The sequence below is a fragment of the Tamandua tetradactyla genome, chromosome 4 (assembly GCF_023851605.1).
Source record: "Tamandua tetradactyla isolate mTamTet1 chromosome 4, mTamTet1.pri, whole genome shotgun sequence".
NCBI classification, from domain to species: domain Eukaryota; kingdom Metazoa; phylum Chordata; class Mammalia; order Pilosa; family Myrmecophagidae; genus Tamandua; species Tamandua tetradactyla.
In genome coordinates, this window is record NC_135330.1 from 140,914,425 (window position 1) to 140,923,039 (window position 8,615).

General features: G+C 37.1%; 1 long non-coding RNA gene across 2 annotated transcripts in view; it reads left to right on the forward strand.

Annotated features, from left to right (window-relative positions):
- LOC143679389 (uncharacterized) overlaps nucleotides 1–4,685 on the forward strand; it is a 259,400-nt gene extending 254,715 nt beyond the window's left edge. For both annotated transcript variants that reach the window (XR_013173710.1, XR_013173707.1), the window contains exon 6: nucleotides 4,463–4,685. This is a non-coding gene — a long non-coding RNA (uncharacterized LOC143679389). The remainder of the gene's footprint in view (nucleotides 1–4,462) is intronic.
- Nucleotides 4,686–8,615: the final 3,930 nt, after the last annotated feature.

Consider the following 8,615-nt stretch of genomic DNA (forward strand, 5'->3'; position numbering starts at 1 on the left):
GCATATTCGTTTTAAAAATGTATAAAAGAAATAAAATGGATTAGCTTTACTTTTTATATTGAATTACTTTATCTGTATTCTGGCTGTCCACGTATCTCACCCAGGTTTGCCCTCATTCAGAACTCACTCCTTTTTTTGGCCCCAGTTAAACTTCCATTTTGTGATCATTACAGTAATTTTTGTTAAGATGAGAATAAAGTTTAACTCCATTTCTTTAAAATAATTTGTGACCTTTAATCAGTCTTTAGTTATTGAAACATGCAGTGGAGCAGGAGGCATTCTTGATCTCCTCATAAACTCTCTAGGACTCTTTCCCCATGCTTATCATCTTTTTTTTCATGGAGTAGAATGCAGGAAACCATTCATGCCAAAGAAACCCACAATCTCCCTCTTCCTTCTTGAATGCCTCCCTTTTTTTCAGGTTCAGGGAGAAAAGAGTCATCAGTTTGAGAGAGTGCATATTGGCACAGGTAGCTGAATTCTCAAAACTTAAATCTGAACCGGGTAAGAAGGGCTCCTTTTATCACTTGTCATTGTCTAGAGAAATTTACTTTGGGGCTAAACACATCAAAATGTCCAAAATCTCAGCTCCATGTTCAGGAATGGAGATGGTGGTCACAATGGCACCAAGCCAAACCATTGTGCCTCCTGCTTACAGCTGCCGTTTAAATGCTCACAGGTGGCAAGGTGATGCAGAGACACATGATGAGGAGGCTTTACCATCTAATAGAAAATAATGAATGTGGAATTGGAAAGCTTGAGTTTGAATCCTGGTTTGGCCACTTCTGAGATGAATGATATTTTTTTGTCTTATTATTTAAGTGCTCTGAACTGTTTCCTCATCTGTAAAATGGGCTGTTAACTGAAGCTGAAGAGGTTGATGTGCTGGTGAAATGAAATATGAAAGTTGCTGAGCATAGAGAAGCTCATCTCTAAGAACTAGTCTGTATCTAAATCGATGATTCTAGGCTGTGGTTTCTCTAAGACATTTATTTCTAAGTCCTCTGCCCTGCTCCAGGATTTTAGATTTGATAAGAGGAATCCCAGGGTAACTACTCTTTTCCATACTAGTCTTGAGGGTAAGGAAGGGATGAAGTAGGTCTTGCCTCTCCATTAAGAGTGGCCCCAAATTTGTAGTCTCAATCCAGGCTTCCCCAAAGAGTCAGGAATCCCTTCAAAGGTTGATTCTACTATCCTGGGAACCTGTCTCAGAAGCAAAGTCTGGGTCAAGATCAGATGTTAAGGATGTCCTCTTATCCCTTTTGCCAGGACCAATCTCTGTTCTAGCTGCACATTAGAATTTTATATGGAGATTTAAAAATACTCTTACAAAACTGTGGCTCCTGAGATTCTGATTTAAAAGGTCTGGGTTGGGGCCTGGACGTCCGTAATTTCTTAAATGCTTCAGGTGACCCTAATGTGCATGTAGAACTCAGAACCATCGCTGTAAACTGCAGAGCTAAGTGAGCTGGAGATGCTGACCTCAAGGTTGTAGCTGGAGGTGCTTGATGACCTGAAACTGGAGAGCCCTCCCTCTCTGAGATGCTTCAATCACTGAGGCAAAAACATGAGAGAATGAATTGAGTAATTATATCTCTTCTAATATGAATAAAACTAGCAAGATGGAGCCCCACATCCTTTCTTCACCTGCAGCAAGTTCTGAGTAATGTTAAACAGCCTTTTCCTGCTTGCCTATGTGTTCCGATATTCTAACTAGCTTTTGAATTACAAAATAATGCAGATTTTTTAGCAACATAATTCCAGAAGCCTTGTTTAAGCTGATATCATTGACTTGTAAATGTCCTGCCTACATTTAGTTCCTGTTATTTCTGAATTCAGAAGTACTTACAATGTAATGGTTACATAGCTGTGCTCTTAAACTGCTGCACACTGAGGATTTAAAAATATATATTTTTATTGACAAATCTTCACACATATACTGCCCATACATGGTGTACAGTCATAACTCACAGTATCATCACATAGTTGTATATGCACCACCATAATCATTTTTAGAACATCTGCATCATTCCAGAAAGAGAAATAAAAAGAAAAAACTCATACATCCCATACCCCTTGCCTCTCCCTCTCGTTGACCACTAGTGTTTTAATCTACCCAATTTATTTTACCCCTTATCCCCCCATTATTTATTTACTTTTATCCTTTTTTTAAAAAATTCATCTGTCTATACCATGGATAAAAGGAGCATCGGACACAAGGTTTTTACAATCACATAGACACATTGTAAAAGTTATATCGTTATGTAATCGTCTTCAAGAATCAGGCTACTGGCACACAGCTCAACAGTTTTAGGTACTTCCCTCTAGCCTCTCCAATACACCATAAACTAAAAATGGTTGTATATAGAATGCATAAGAATAACCTCCAGGATAACCTCTTGACTCTGTTTGGAATCTCGCAGCTACTGAAACTTCATTTTGTCTCATTTCTTTCTTTTGGTCAAGAAGGCTTTCACCTGAGGATATTTTGATCAAGTCACAGTTAATTGTCTTAAAAAGCCAAAGTAAAAAAGATCAACGTGAAATCATTCAAAGCAGAACCAGAATGTCTTAATTTCCAGTTCTCAATTAGGCCACAAAAAAACTCAAAAAGGGATATTCCTCTCCTTGGAATAGTGAGAGGCCTGTGGTTTCCCTCTTTCTCGTACTGATGGTGGCTCTCTAACCACCTGTAATGACCACATTTCTTTTCTGCTTCATCCAATAAAACCCTTTCTCACCCAGTGAAATCTAATTTGTGTTTTCATTCTTGTCTATTCACACAAGCAATAAGCCGAGTGTCCTATCACTACATATCATGGGAATGGCTCCCTGCTCTCCTTCCTAATGAATAAAACCTCAAGCTGATTAAATGGTAAAGTTAAGCATCTCTAAAAAGGCAAAATTATTACCTACTGTTACTGTTAAATAATTAGGTAAGACCTTAATAATAGGAAAATTGGAATTTTATGCAAAAACAAACATTGCTGGCTTAGACATCTGCACCTGATCACAAATCTAAATCAAGGGGATTCACTGTCCTCATCCAAGGCATTCTCAAAAAAAAAGATATTAATATCAATTGTCAGGGAGAAAATTGATAACCCATGGAATTCTTATGTAACCAGGATGAGCTGAAAGCATAAGAGAATAAGGAGGCCATGAAAATAAGGTCCTACTAAATCAGAACTGGTCTCAATTCTAATGGAATAGGGCTAAATAAATGAAGGAATTTTTAATGTTTAACTTGCAGACAGCCGCTGTTATAGGAGCCACTGGTGATACTCTATGGAGTGTCGAGTTTGTGAAAGCGTGCTGCCAAGGTTAATTACTGGCTCACTTTGCATAGTGGATTCCTTTATTCCACAAATATTTATTGAGTGCTAGGCATGTATTGGTTTATTGGCAGTGTAATATCTCGTTAGGCAAGCATGATGGTTCTACCAAGTGGGTGAGCTGATTCGCTTGGGCTTACTGTACTGTGAATTTAAAATAACCTTGCATGCATGGTCCATTGGCAACCTTACAAGACAAAATTTAAAGGTTTTTGAAAAACTATTCATTTATTTCAGCTTTCAACTTTATTTTTATGGAGTTGATCTCTTTCTATATAGTTACTTTGCTAATGGATTTCCTTGATGTTATACTCTCTTCGAAATTATATTTGCTAAAGGCTTATCACATGTTGTAGTATTTATCAATATAAAAATTAGCTCTACATATACAAATTATTGTTGTATGTCTCATAAATATATAAAGCATGTATTACCAACTGAAAAAAAAACAATGTGCAGAACAATATGTATATTCTAATCTTATTTGGATGAAAATGTATACACTATGTGTATTTGTGTATACATAGAAAATAGCTGATGAAATACTGAAAAAAGTCATCATTGGTTACCTCTGAAAAATGGAAATGGGATGAGCTCTGGTGAAGGAAGCAAATTTTTATTCTCATTTTCCATACTATTTACACTCTTTACCATGAGTAACATTAAGAAATTTTTTTAGACCTTTTTTTAAGTGAAGTAAGAAGAATCAAACCTGATATCAAGACAGGGCTCAGCACCCTGGGGACCTGTTTTCCGAGCACAGTGGTCCCATTCCTGTCTGTTTAGGCTTCGGTCCTACCGAACGTGATTGTGCTTTGATAACTGGCAGTGTATCCTCAGGATGGATTGCCAAAACATTTAGGGGAAGTCACTTGCTCAACTTGTCCTTGGCACAATGGTCATTCTGAAAATAGACATACTCGACTGAAATGAGTTATACTGAAAACTTATTCCAAACGTTCAGTTGACTGAGTGTAGGTAGTGTTCGAAAAGCATTTTTTAATGTGGAAATGTTTATGTTCAAGTGAAAAGCCCTGTCTGAATTACAGATTTTAGTTTCGAGACATGTCTTCGCTTTGATCTAAATGCTCTTCTCTGCTGCCTGTCTCTTGTCCTGGTCCCTTTAGGGAATTCCAAGCACTCCGGGCATATACTGAAGCAAAAAAGATTCCTGTGTCTGGATGCAAGAGAAAACATGACAAAGAAACATGAAGACAAATTTGCTAATGTGGATGAATTAAAGGAAGAAAACTGTGAAAAATCTTTTCTGCAACAAATGTGTCATAAAGGTTACCTTCTTTATTATAAAATGAGCTTTACGAGTTCAACACACACATAAACAGATAAATAGACAGCTATAAACTAACAAATCTCAAATGAGGAAATAGAGTTCATTCATTCATTTAATGCAATATTTATTGAATCTTTGAGACAAAAGCCTGACGTATTTCTCACAGAGTCCTTGAGAGCAATTGATGTTGGAAACCAAGAAGGACAGGACCTCCTCTCCTGCACATTAGTAGCCTCTATCAATATTTCTGGTCTTGGACTACAGAGAGTGTCCCTTTAACTCAAGACAAATGTATTTCTGAGGACAACTGCTAAAACTCCTCCCTGCAGAGGAGTAGCTTGGTCCTGTGCTTGCTGTGCTTATATGTCTCACACACAGCTACGCTCACTGTAATTGCCAGCAACACATAGCATCAAGTCATGCCTGGTGCCATTCCGTGACCTCTGGACACCACTTCCAACATGTATCCCTTTCATTGTGCCTCACATTTCTGCTTATCTTCTCCTTACCTTCAGCTGACTAGTTACTACCCAGTAATTTAGAACATAGAGATTGTGGCTAAAGATAAGGAGGTAGCTATAGGGACAGAGCAAATGAATAAATTCATGAACCACTTCAGAGACTATCTTGACAGAACTTGATAATTTGTTGGATAGGGGCTGGGTCACAAAAAAAGAGGAGTTATGTGTGACTCCCAGGGGTTTGGTGATCACCAGGGGAATTGTAGTGCCAGTAACTGAAATGGGGAAATTTGAGGAGGAATGGGCATGAAAAGAAGATGAATACAGTTCTGAACATGTTGAATTTGAGGTATCCGTGAGATACCAAAAAAGGAATGTCGCAAAGGCATTGGTTATATTCATCTGGAGTTCAGCAGAGAGATCTGGGCTGGAGATACATATTTAGTTGACATGAACATACAGATGGGAATCAAGCCTTCATGGGTGTGGATGCAATTGCTTAAGACTTGTTTGTGGAGTGAGATGATAAGTGGCCCCACACTAGAATCCCGAGTAATCCCAATTTTTTAGGGGTGGGTCAAGGAAGAAAAGCTAATAAATAGCCAGAGAGGTTGGAGGAAAATTGGGAGTGTGCCTTCATTCCTACTGATCCCTTCCCCTGGATTGACCTCCCTCTCTTCTGTGCGTAGTAAAAAACAGCTAATCCTTCGAGACATCTCAAATGTCTCCTTGATTCATCTCCTCTCTCCCAACTGCCATAAAAATTTCACTGCTCTTTTTTTCTCTACTTCTATAGCACATCAAACAAAAACACACATTAAATTGTGAACTTGGCCATTGAAGATATCTCCCATCCCTCCACCCCACCATCATCTGAACTTATGGCAGATGGGTCAAATTTATATTTTCTTCCTAACAGTCAGCAGCACCCTTGAATAAGTGGTTTTGAATAAGTTTTTTTGTCTGGCATTGAAAAGTTTGTTCTCCATTCTCACAAAGATATAGGTTCAGTAGGATACATTATTCAGAAAAATATCCATATGTTTTTAATAACTCTTGCTTTATAATAAAATCAATTCCTTAAAACACTGCCAGTTAATTAATTTGTTATTATTCATATCACACCTACTTTCAAAAAGGATTTAAGATAGCTTGCAGTGAGTCACATGAATAATTGCATCTTGAAAAACAGGATGAACGCATCATGCATTGGAGAAAAGTGATAACATCACCTGATAAGTTAGACCAAAGAAGATTACTGCACTTGAGATTCAGATATAATTTTGCATTTAGTAGACAAGGGAATATGTTCTCCTGTTTGAACAGCCCTTGGATTTTTGTGGGACTTTATGTCAGAGGAGGATAGCACATGTGCGCGTTTCTCAGACCAGCTAAAATTCTGCTGGCCTTCATTATATTCTCAATATTTATCCACAAAATTGTGTATAATATGCTTGTAAGTGAGTGGCCTGTGAATGAGAACAAACTAATGTGTCTAAAAACCTCTCTTACTTGCAGAATGAACTAAATAGGCCTTCCCAATCCCATGCAGAATGAGGATAAAAACATCAAGCTATCTCATAATTTTACTTTTAGTATATGTTTTTTTTTTTTTGGAATATATGACAAAAAGCTAGCATAAATTTAGTAACCCATAAATTTTTCTGTTTATTAAAATATAACACTATCTGTACATATTTTTAAGCTGCAAAAACTGCATAAGATTACTTCTTTAGCCTAGAGACATGGCATGGCAGACACGTGGATTTACAATGTCTTTGAAGTAGCACCAGGGGTCTTCTGATCAGAGGTTAGGAACCAATATTTTGGGATAGTGGTTTTCATAGTTGTTATTATTATAATTTGTTTGTTTGTTTGGTTGGTTGGTTGTAATGGGCTATGTAACTCTTTGTTCAAAGTACTCTTACTTGGAAGGTCAATTAATCATAGCTCTGATAAAGTAGGAATTGGATCTCCAGAAAGAACCTTAGAAAGAGCCAAACCTCCTAATATCCAATCAAAATTAAATTAAAAAAAAATTACTAAATTGCCTAAATAATGATGAGGAGCCTGGCATTTCATTTTAGCTTAAGCATATTCATTGAAATATCCATGACCTTAAGATATGCAGTCTTCATTTTTGGGGGGGATAACAGATATTAAAATTTAAAAAATTATTGAGTCGAAGTTCTTATAAAATTAACCAATTTAAAATGAGTAACTCAGTGTCATTTAGTACATTTACAATGTTGTGCAGTCACCACCTCTAATTCCAAAATATTTTCATCACCCCAGAAGGAAATCCATTACCCATTAAGCAGTTTCTTCCCTTTCCCCTCCCCCCCAACATTACCACCCCCACCCCAGCCCCTGGCAACCACTAATCTACTTTCTGTTCTATGTCTTTATCTATTCTGGATATATTATATAAACGGACTCATATAATACATGGCCGTTCATGTCTGCTTCTTTCACTCTGCGTACTGTTTTCAAGGTTCAACCATGTTGTAGTAGATAGTACTTCATTCCTTTTCATGGGTGAATAATATTCCAGTGTGTGTGTATGCCGCAATTTGTTTATCCATTCATCCATGGATGGACATTTGGGCTGTTTCCATCTTTTGGCCATTATGAATAGTGCTGCTGTGGACATGAATGTATATGTATTTGTTTAAGTACCAGTTTTCACTTATTTCACTATATACATAGGAGTGGAAGGTTGAGGCAGGGAAATATAGTAATTCTATATTTAACTTTTTGATGAACTGCCTTTATTTGTTGATCTCGAAAATTGCAAATTTCTTTTCACTCTGAGAATGCTCTCAAAGTCCTAGGGGATTCTTTAGCTTATATGTTAATCAAATATATGGACTTTGAAGGGCAATGATCAGCTATTATTACTTTACTAAATCAGAAGTTATTCAGATTTTTCATACTTTACTAAATGAAGGGAAACTTTGAAATGAATTCTTCTTTATGTCTTTAGGTGCCACCTGCTGCTACTACATCACAAACCCCACATAGTATTGCAATTTTATTCTATGATATAATTTTCCTCCTCTCAATGTTTCTAGAATTCAAAAGAGATTATTTTGATCCTTAATTGCTTTATATCACTTTCATTTCTTAATGTTGGTAGAATGCAGAGAATTCAAGAATCTCTGTAAGTGTGTTTTGAACATAAACACAAGCACACACCTGAAATCACAGCTAAAATCCATAAATGAAAGAATGAAATTATACTCCCTTCATGAGCCATCACTCTCAGTATCACCATGGGACATCTCCCTTCCCATGAAACATCTGTTCTGTGATTTGACATAGATCCCACACTCTCTGAGGGCAGAGGCAGTGTCTTGCTGATTCTTGTATTTCTCTCAGCATTTAACATAGCCTGTGTTTGCAGAATTTAATTCAACTACATGTCCAAGTGTAAAGGAGAATAGATGACTTCTTTCTGTCTTCACCTCCTTGCTAAGTCCATCCCTCCATCTCCCATGCGCATTCTCTTATTCTGCCCCAGTCATA